Source organism: Oncorhynchus mykiss, chromosome 9, assembly GCF_013265735.2.
Source record: "Oncorhynchus mykiss isolate Arlee chromosome 9, USDA_OmykA_1.1, whole genome shotgun sequence".
Lineage (NCBI taxonomy): Eukaryota > Metazoa > Chordata > Actinopteri > Salmoniformes > Salmonidae > Oncorhynchus > Oncorhynchus mykiss.
The window spans coordinates 34,407,017-34,417,859 of NC_048573.1; positions in this window are offsets into that span (position 1 = coordinate 34,407,017).

Genomic DNA, 10,843 nt, shown 5'->3' on the forward strand with positions numbered 1-10,843 from the left:
ATATATATGACTTTACATCTAAGAAATATGTAAAAATGGACATGCAAATGTGAATGTTCTGTAACACATTGCTATAAATGTTCTGTATACATACACATGTGCATATCCTTTTTCTGTGTACTACAGTATTGTTCAGTATTGAATTTTCCCAGTAAACTTTGACCTACTGTTGAAGTCGGTATCTAAAAAGCTCAGTGTGATACACAATAGCATTCAGGTAGACAAAACTGGTGTTCTGGTATAGTTCAGTTAGCAGTCAGTGTCCACAAAAAAGTAGAACAAAACTGAAATGTGTATTTAACAAACATTTCCAGGGTTGACTGCCATGGTGAAAAAACATCTAAACATTTTGACCAGTACGGCTCACACGATGACAAAAAAAACATTTTATTTTGGTGCCGTTGTTCAATTTACTGACACAATAACTAGGCTTTGAAGCACAAATAGAAAAAATTGGGTGAGTGACTACATTTTGCAGACATGCAGTAGAGTTGTGATGTCCCATAAAACAGTTGTGACAATTGCACTTACAGTTTAGAGAATGTTAAGCCTGTTTAAAAAATTGAGCCAAAGCGATTGAGGAAAAACTAATTATTTATATATATTAGCTTGTTTATACACTAGGGGGCACTATATGTTAGGGTCATTGGTCACTGGGCAACTACAGTTGCCTGGCACATTGTGATAGTATGCTGTTACAATCAAAATGTTTAAGGCTATACAAGTTATAGCAGAGCTAACATGTATAAAGTAGTTATTCATCTATGTTATTTACGTATTTCATGTTTATCATCATTGCTTGGTATGCTATTTCTCTGTCTCTGCAGAAAACCATACATGCAAGACAAGGATCACAGACAAATTCCATTAGAACTGTCAACGCAACCATGTTATCTAACGCTAATGTACTGTGATTCAATTAGAACAACACAAATGTCCCAACACAAAAATACAAATTTCCCTGACAGACAAAATAATGGATGACTATTTGATAGCATTGAGCCCTGGGCTGAAGTTTTTTAAGGGCTACTGTTTTAGAGAGTAGCACTATTTTAGACGACCATAAGAGCGTTTTAACCTTTCCCAGTAGTGCTCCCAGTCTCTGGCAAGGTGTTTCAGAACATGCAGGGTTCTCCCCATTAATTTCTGACAAAGTGGTGCTGATGTAAAGCATGGGGAGGGGGGAAGCTGGAGTAAATGCCATTTCTTGAAATCTTGAGCCTCAAATTATGGGTGCGTTTGTAAATTCACTCTGGCTATCTATTCCGATTTCAGAGCACTCTCGTCTGTGTGCCAGAGCGCAGAATAATTTATGATTTTACGAACATGCAACACCGTATATGACCTGTCAGCTAAAAAATGAATTAAATTGTTGCCAGCTGCACAGTTAGTCACCATAGCTCTAGATAACATGAAAACATCTTAACTAGCTCTGCTAGAGTCAGCAAAATGATCAGAGTGATGTGTTCTCTCATTTGTGTCTGGAAGTAACTAGTAAGCTAGCCAACTTTAACCGTTAGCTTGGGTGCTTCACTGCCGTTGTGGGGTCAGAACGCTCAAATCTATCCTACTCCTCTGCCAGAGGGTCCAGTGCGCGTTCTGAATGCTAGCTAATATCAATTCAGCAAAAAAAGAAACTTCCCTTTTTCAGGACCCTGTCTTTCAAAGATAATTCCTAAAAGTCCAAATAACCTCCCAGATCTTCATTGTAAAGGGTGTTAACACTGTTTCCCGTGCTTGTTCAAAGAACCATAAACAATTAATGAACATGCACCTGTGGAACGGTGCTAAGACACTAACAGCTTACAGACAGTAGGCAATTAAGGACACAGTTATGAAAACTTAGGACACTAAAGAGGCCTTTCTGCCGACTCTGAAAAACACCAAAAGAAAGATGCCCATGGTCCCTGCTCATCTGCGTGAACATGCCTTAGGCATGCTGCAAGGAGGCATGAGGACTGCAGATGTGGTCAGGGCAATAAATTGCAATGTCCGTACTGTGAGACGCTTAAGACAGCACTACAGGGAGACAGGACGGACAGCTGATCATCCTCGCAACTTTTTCACTCCGGACGCTTTATCTGGACACGATTCGTCAGGACCTCCAACAGCCGAAGCTAAGTAGTAACATTAACATGATGCCTTCTAATTGCAGTCGCTGTACTCGCCTTACGGCGAGGATAGCTGTGCTACAAGCCCAGCTTCAGACGCAATCGCTAGGCAAGGGTAATTTCAGTGTAGGAAAGGATGAAACAGCGTCTGTGCCACCAGTAAGTACAGATAGTAGTATAAATCCCCTGGCACAGTCCCCGCAGCCGGACAACTTTCTCACGGTTTCTGGAAGGAAATGCTGTAGGAACGCTCAACCAGTGTCGCTCATTCAGCCGACAGAAACTTTCAACCGGTTTTCCCCATTAAGCAGCGGGTCGGAGTCAGAGGCCAAGTCTTCTCTGGTCTCTACTCCTCCCGTTACGGGGTCTGAGACGCCGAAGCTTCCCACCATTAGCTCTGACAAATTGAAAACTCTAGTCATTGGCGACTCCATTACCCGCAATATTAGACTTAAAACGAATCATCCAGCGATCATACACTGTTTACCGGGGGGCAGGGCTACCGACGTTAAGGCTAATCTGAAGATGATGCTGGCTAAAGCTAAAACTGGCGAGTGTAGAGAGTATAGAGATATTGTTATCCACGTCGGCACCAACGATGTTAGGATGAAACAGTCAGAGATCACCAAGCGCAACATAGCTTCTGCGTGTAAATCAGCTAGAAAGATGTGTCGGCATCGAGTAATTGTCTCTGGCCCCCTCCCAGTTAGGGGGAGTGATGAGCTCTACAGCAGTCTCACAACTCAATCGCTGGTTGAAAACTGTTTTCTGACCCTCCCAAAAGATAGAATTTGTAGATAATTGGCCCTCTTTCTGGGACTCACCCACAAACAGGACCAAGCCTGACCTGCTGAGGAGTGATGGACTCCATCCTAGCTGGAGGGGTGCTCTCATTTTATCTACCAACATAGACAGGGCTCTAACTCCTCTAGCTCCACAATGAAATAGGGTGCAGGCCAGGCAGCAGGCTGTTAGCCAGCCTGCCAGCATAGTGGAGTCTGCCACTAGCACAGTCAGTGTAGTCAGCTCAGCTATCACCATTGAGACCGTGTCTGTGCCTCGACCTAGGTTGGGCAAAACTAAACATGGCGGTGTTCGCCGTAGCAATCTCACTAGGATAAAGACCACCTCCATTCCTGTCATTATTGAAAGAGATCATGATACCTCACATCTCAAAATAGGGCTACTTAATGTTAGATCCCTTACTTCAAAGGCAATTATAGTCAATGAACTAATCACTGATCATAATCTTGATGTGATTGGCCTGACTGAAACATGGCTTAAGCCAGATGAATTTACTGTGTTAAATGAGGCCTCACCTCCTGGCTACACTAGTGACCATATCCCCCGTGCATCCCGCAAAGGCGGAGGTGTTGCTAACATTTACGATAGCAAATTTCAATTTACAAAAAAAAAAAATGACGTTTTCGTCTTTTGAGCTTCTAGTCATGAAATCTATGCAGCCTACTCAATCACTTTTTATAGCTACTGTTTACAGGCCTCCTGGGACATATACAGCGTTCCTCACTGAGTTCCCTGAATTCCTATCGGACCTTGTAGTCATAGCGGATAATATTCTAATCTTTGGTGACTTTAATATTCACATGGAAAAGTCCACAGACCCACTCCAAAATGCTTTCGGAGCCATCATCGACTCAGTGGGTTTTGTCCAACATGTCTATGGACCCACTCACTGTCACAGTCATACGCTGGACCTAGTTTTGTCCCATGGAATAAATGTTGTGGATCTTAATGTTTTTCCTCATAATCCTGGACTATCGGACCACCATTTTATTACGTTTGCAATTGCAACAAATAATCTGCTCAGACCCCAACCAAGGGACATCAAAAGTCGTGCTATAAATTCACAGACAACACAAAGATTCCTTGATGTCCTTCCAGATCCCCTCTGTCTACCCAAGGACGCCAGAGGACAAAAATCAGTTAACCACCTAACTGAGGAACGCAATTTAACCTTGCGCAATACCCTAGATGCAGTTGCACCCCTAAAAACTAAAAACATTTCTCATAAGAAACTAGCTCCCTGGTACACAGAAAATACCCGAGCTCTGAAGCAAGCTTCCAGAAAATTGGAAAGGAAATGATGCCACATCAAACTGGAAGTCTTCCGACTAGCTTGGAAAGACAGTACTGTGCAGTACCGAAGAGCCCTTACTGCTGCTCGATCATCCTATTTTTCTAACTTAATTGAGGAAAATAAGAACAATCCGAAATTCCTTTTTGATACTGTCTCAAAGCTAACTAAAAAGCAGCATTCCCCAAGAGAGGATGACTTTCACTTTAGCAGTGATAAATTCATGAACTTCTTTGAGGAAAAGATTATGATTATTAGAAAGCAAATTTCGGACTCCTCCTTAAATCTGCATATTCCTTCACAGCTCAGTTGTCCTGAGTCTGCACAACTCTGCCAGGACCTAGGATCAAGAGAGACGCTCAAGTGTTTTAGTACTATATCTCTTGACACAATGATGAAAATAATCATGGCCTCTAAACCTTCAAGCTGCATACTGGACCCTATTCCAACTAAACTACTGAAAGAGCTGCTTCCTGTGCTTGGCCCTCCTATGTTGAACATAATAAACGGCTCTCTATCCACCGGATGTGTACCAAACTCACTAAAAGTGGCAGTAATAAAGCCTCTCTTGAAAAAGCCAAACCTTGACCCAGAAAATATAAAAAACTATCGGCCTATATCGAATCTTCCATTCCTCTCAACATTTTTAGAAAAGGCTGTTGCGCAACAACTCACTGCCTCCCTGAAGACAAACAATGTATACGAAATGCTTCAGTCTGGTTTTAGACCCCATCATAGCACTGAGACGGCACTTGTGAAGATGGTAAATGACATTTTAATGGCATCGGACCGAGGCTCTGCATCTGTCCTCGTGCTCCTTGACCTTAGTGCTGCTTTTGATACCATCGATCACCACATTCTTTTGGAGAGATTGGAAACCCAAATTGGTCTACACGGACAAGTTTTGGCCTGGTTTAGATCTTATCTGTCGGAAAGATATCAGTTTGTCTCTGTGAATGGATTGTCCTCTGACAAATCAACTGTAAATTTCGGTGTTCCTCAAGGTTCCGTTTTAGGACCCCTATTGTTTTCACTATACATTTTACCTCTTGGGGATGTTATTCAAAAACATAATGTTAACTTTCACTGCTATGCGGATGACACACAGCTGTAGATTTCAATGAAACATGGTGAAGCCCCAAAATTGCCCTTGCTAGAAGAATGTGTTTCAGACATAAGGAAGTGGATGGCTGCAAACTTTCTACTTTTAAACTCGGACAAAACAGAGATGCTTGTTCTAGGTCCCAAGAAACAAAGAGATCTTCTGTTGAATCTGACAATTAATCTTAATGGTTGTACAGTCGTCTCAAATAAAACTGTGAAGGACCTCGGCGTTACTCTGGACCCTGATCTCTCTTTTGAAGAACATATCAAGACGATTTCAAGGACCGCTTTTTTCCATCTACGTAACATTGCAAAAATCAGAAGCTTTCTGTCCAAAAATGATGCAGAAAAATTAATCCATGCTTTTGTCACTTCTAGGTTAGACTACTGTAATGCTCTACTTTCTGGCTACCCGGATAAAGCACTAAATAAACTTCAGTTAGTGCTAAATACGGCTGCTAGAATCCTGACTAGAACCAAACATTTTTATCATATTACTCCAGTGCTAGCCTCTCTACACTGGCTTCCTGTCAAAGCAATGGCTGATTTCAAGGTTTTACTGCTAACCTACAAAGCATTACATGGGCTTGCTCCTACCTATCTCTCTGATTTGGTCCTGCCGTACAAACCTACACGTACGCTACGGTCACAAGACGCAGGCCTTCTAATTGTCCCTAGAATTTCTAAGCAAACAGCTGGAGGCAGGGCTTTCTCCTATAGAGCTCCATTTTTATGGAACGGTCTGCCTACCCATGTCAGAGACGCAAACTCGGTCTCAACCTTTAAGTCTCTACTGAAGACTCATCTCTTCAGTGGGTCATATGATTGAGTGTAGTCTGGCCCAGGAGCGGGAGGGTGAACGGAAAGGCTCTGGAGCAACTGGCGGTTCCCCTCTTTCCACTGGGATTCTCTGCCTCTAACCCTATTACAGGGGCTGAGTCACTGGCTTACTGGGGCTCTCTCATGCCGTCCCTGGAGGGGGTGCGTCACCTGAGTGGGTTGATTCACTGATGTGGTCATCCTGTCTGGGTTGCCCCCCCCCCCCCCCCCCCCCTTGGGTTGTGCCGTGGCGGAGGTCTTTGTGGGCTATACTCAGCCTTGTCTCAGGATGGTAAGTTGGTGGTTGAAGATATCCCTCTAGTGGTGTGGGGGCTGTGCTTTGACAAAGTGGGTGGGGTTATATCCTTCCTGTTTGGCCCTGTCCGGGGGTGTCCTCGGATGGGGCCACAGTGTCTCCTGACCCCTCCTGTCTCAGCCTCCAGTATTTATGCGGCAGTAGTTTATGTGTTGGGGGGCTAGGGTCAGTTTGTTATATCTGGAGTACTTCTCCTGTCCTATTCGGTGTCCTGTGTGAATCTAAGTGTGCGTTCTCTAATTCTCTCCTTCTCTCTTTCTCTCTCTCGGAGGACCTGAGCCCTAGGACCATGCCCCAGGACTACCTGACATGATGACTCCTTGCTGTCCCCAGTCCACCTGGCCGTGCTGCTGCTCCAGTTTCAACTGTTCTGCCTTATTATTATTTGATCATGCTGGTCATTTATGAACATTTGAACATCTTGGCCATGTTCTGTTATAATCTCCACCCGGCACAGCCAGAAGAGGACTGGCCACCCCACATAGCCTGGTTCCTCTCTAGGTTTCTTCCTAGGTTTTGGCCTTTCTAGGCAGTTTTTCCTAGCCACCGTGCTTCTACACCTGCATTGCTTGCTGTTTGGGGTTTTAGGCTGAGTTTCTGTACAGCACTTTGAGATATCAGCTGATGTACGAAGGGCTATATAAATAAATTTGATTTGATTTTGATTTGATGTAAGGTCCCAGAGTTGACGGTGCATGTCAGAGCAAAAACCAAGCCATGAGGTCAAAGGATTTCTCCGTAGAGCTCCGAGACAGGATTATATTTTTGTAATTGTATTTATTATGGATCCCCATTACCTGCTGCCAAAGCAGCAGCTACTCTTCCTGGGGTCCAGCAAAATTAAGGCGGTTTATACAATTTTAAAACATTACAATATATTCACAGATTTCACAACACACCATGTGCCCTCAGGCCCCGACTCCACCACCACCACATATCTACAGTACTAAATCCATGTGTATGTATATTGCGTATGTTATTGTGTGTTTGTGTGTGTGTGTGTGTGTGTGTGTGTGTGTGTGTGTTATTGGAGGACCAAAAAAAGCCGATACCGATTAATCGGCCGATTTCTTTAAAAAAAAAAATGTAATAATGACAATTACAACAATACTGAACGAACACTTATTTTTAACTTAATATAATGCATCAATAAAATCAATTTAGCCTCAAATAAAATGAAACATGTTCAATTTGGTTTAAATAATGCAAAAACAAAGTGTTGGAGAAGAAAGTAAAAGTGCAATATGTGCCATGTAAAAAAGCTAACGTTTAAGTTCCTTGCTCAGAACATGAGAACATATGCCAGCTGGTGGTTCCTTTTAACAGTCTTCAATATTCCCAGGTAAGAAGTTTTGGGTTGTAGTTATTATAGGAATTATAGGACAATTTCTCTCTATACGATTTGTATTTCAAATACTTTTGACAATTGGATGTTCTTATAGGCGCTTTAGTATTGCCAGTGTAACCGTATAGCCAGGAACACATCGACAACAGCCACCCTCGAAGCAGCGTTACCCATCGCTCCACAAAAGCCGCGGCCCTTGCAGAGCAAGGGGAACAACCACTCCAAGTCTCAAAGCTAGTGACATTTGAAACGCTATTAGCGCGCACCCCGCTAACTATCTAGCCATTTCACATCAGTTACACCAGCCTAATCTCAGGAGTTGAAATGCTTGAAGCACAGCGACGAGCTGCTGGCAAAACGCACAAAAGTGCTGTTTGAATGAATGCTTACGAGCCTGCTGGTGCCTACCACCGCTCAGTCAGACTGCTCTATCAAATCATAGACTTAGTTCTAACATAATGCCACACAGAAATACGAGCCTTAGGTCATTCATATGGTTGAATCCGGAAACTATCATCTCGAAAACAAGACGTTTGTCACGTTCTGACCTTAGTTCCTTTGTTATGTCTTTGTTTTAGTATGGTCAGGGATGGGTTGTCTATATTCGTTTTTCTATAATTTGTGTTTCTGTGTTCGGCCTACTATGGTTCTCAATCAGAGGCAGTTGTCAATCGTTGTCCCTGATTGAGAATCATACCTAGGTAGCCTGGTTTCACTTTTGAGTTGTGGGTGTTTGTCTTCCGTGTCAGTGTTTGTTACCACACGGGACTGTTTCATTTATTCACGTTTATTGTTTTGTTCCAGTGTTCTGTTGTGTTTGATTAAACATTATGAACACTTTCCACGCTATGCATTGGTCCTCCGATCCTTCTCGCTTCTCAGAAGAGGAGGACGAGATCCCTTACAGAAACACCCACCACCAAAGGACCAAGCAGCGTGGTGACGAGAGGCAGCGATATTTGGAGAACTGGACTTGGGAGGAGATTCTGGACGGCAAGGGACCATGGGCACAGTCGGGAGAATATCGCCGCCCCAAGGCAGAGCTAGAGGCAGCGAAAGTCGAGAGGCGGCGTTATGAGGAGGCAGCACGGCAGCGCGGCTGGAAGCCCGAGAGGCAGCCCCAAAAATGTATTGGGGGAGGCACACGGGGAGTGTGGCGAAGTCAGGTAGGAGACCTGCGCCAACTTCCCGTGCTTACCGGAGAGCGAGAGGGACCGGGCAGGCACCGTGTTATGGGGTGGAGCGCATGGTGTCCCCAGTACGCGCGCTTAGCCCAGTGCGGTACATTGCAGCGCCTCGTATCGGCCGGGCTAGAGTGGGCATCGAGACAGGTGCCATGAAGCCGGCTCAGCGCATCTGGTCTCCAGTGCGTCTCCTCAGGCCGGTGTACATGGCACCAGCCTTATGCATGGTGTTCCCGGTTCGCCAGCACAGCCCAGGGAGGGCTATTCCACCTCGCTGCACTGGCCTGGCTACAGGGAGCATTCAACCAGGTAAGGTTGGGCAGGCTCGGTGGTCAAGTGCTCCAGTGCGCCTTCACGATCCTGTCTATCCGGTGCCACCTCCACGCACCAGCCCTCCGGTAGCTGCCCCCCGCACCAGGCTGTTTCTATGTCTACTCCCTACAGGTGCTCCCGCCTGTCCAGCGCTGCCAGAGCCTTCCTCCTGCCCAGCGCTGCCAGAGACTCCCGCCTGTCCGGCGCTGCCAGAGCCTTCCTCCTGCCCGGCACTGCCAGAGTCTCCCGCCTGTCCGGTGCTGCCGGAATATCCCATCCATTCGGGACCCATTGCTAGGGTCCCCAGTCTGAGGTCGGCGGCGAGGGTCGCCGCTCAAAATAGGCCACGGAGGCGGTTGAGGAGGCGAACAAAGACTATGGTGGGGTCCACGTCCCGCGCCAGTGCCGCCACCGCGGACAGACACCCACCCAGACCCTCCCCTATAGGTTTAGGTTTTGCGGCCGGAGTCCGCACCTTTGGAGGGGGGGGGGTCTGTTCCACCCCGCCGCACTGGCCGGTCTACGTTGAGTATCCAGCCAGGACGGGTTGTGCAGGCTTGGTGCTCGAGACCTCCAGTGCGCCTCCACGGTCCGGTCCATTCGATGCCTCTTCCACGCACCAGGCCTCTGGTGGCAGCCCCACGCACCAGGCTGTCTCTCTGTCTCCTCCCTCCAGGTGCTCCCTCCTGTCCAGCACTGCCAGAGTCTCCCTCCTGTCCAGAGCTGCCAGAGCCGCCCGTCTGTCCTGATCTGCCAGATCCGCCCGTCTGTCCAGAGCTGCCAGAGTCTCCCTCCTGTCCAGCGCTGCCAGAGTCTCCCTCCTGTCCAGCGCTGCCAGAGTCTCCCTCCTGTCCAGAGCTGCCAGAGCCGCCCGTCTGTCCTGAGCTGCTAGAGCTGCCCGTCTGTCCTGAGCTGCCAGAGCCGCCCGTCTGTCCTTAGCTGCCAGAGCCGCCCGTCTGTCCTGAGCTGCCAGAGCCACCCATCTGTCCTGACTTGCCAGAGCCGCCCGTCTGTCAGGAGCTGCCAGAGCTGCCCGTCAGTCCGGTGCTGCCGGAATCTCCCGTACATTCGGGTTCTGCTGCTAGGGTCCCCACTACGAGGTCGGCGGCGAGGGTCACCGCTCTAAAGGCGCCACGGAGGCAGGTAAAGAAGCGGGCAAAGACTATGCTGGAGTGGGGTCCACATGGTGTGGGTAGTCTATGTTCTTTTTTCTATATTGTGGTTTTGTATTTGGCCTGGTATGGTTCTCAATCAGAGGCAGGTGTCGTTCGTTGTCTCTGATTGAGAATCATACTTTTAGCCTTTTCCCACCTGTGTTTTGTCGTTGATTATTTTCTGTTTAGTGTTTTCTGCACCTTTCAGGACTGTTTCGGTTTTCGTTTATTTCACGTTGTTATTTTGTATTTTCAGTGTTCATTAAAATAAACATCATGAACATATACTACGCTGCACATTGGTCCGACATTTCATACTCTTTTTCGCGAATACGCACCGCATCGATTATAAGCAACGCAGAACACGCTAGATAAACTAGTAATATCATCAACCATGTGTAGT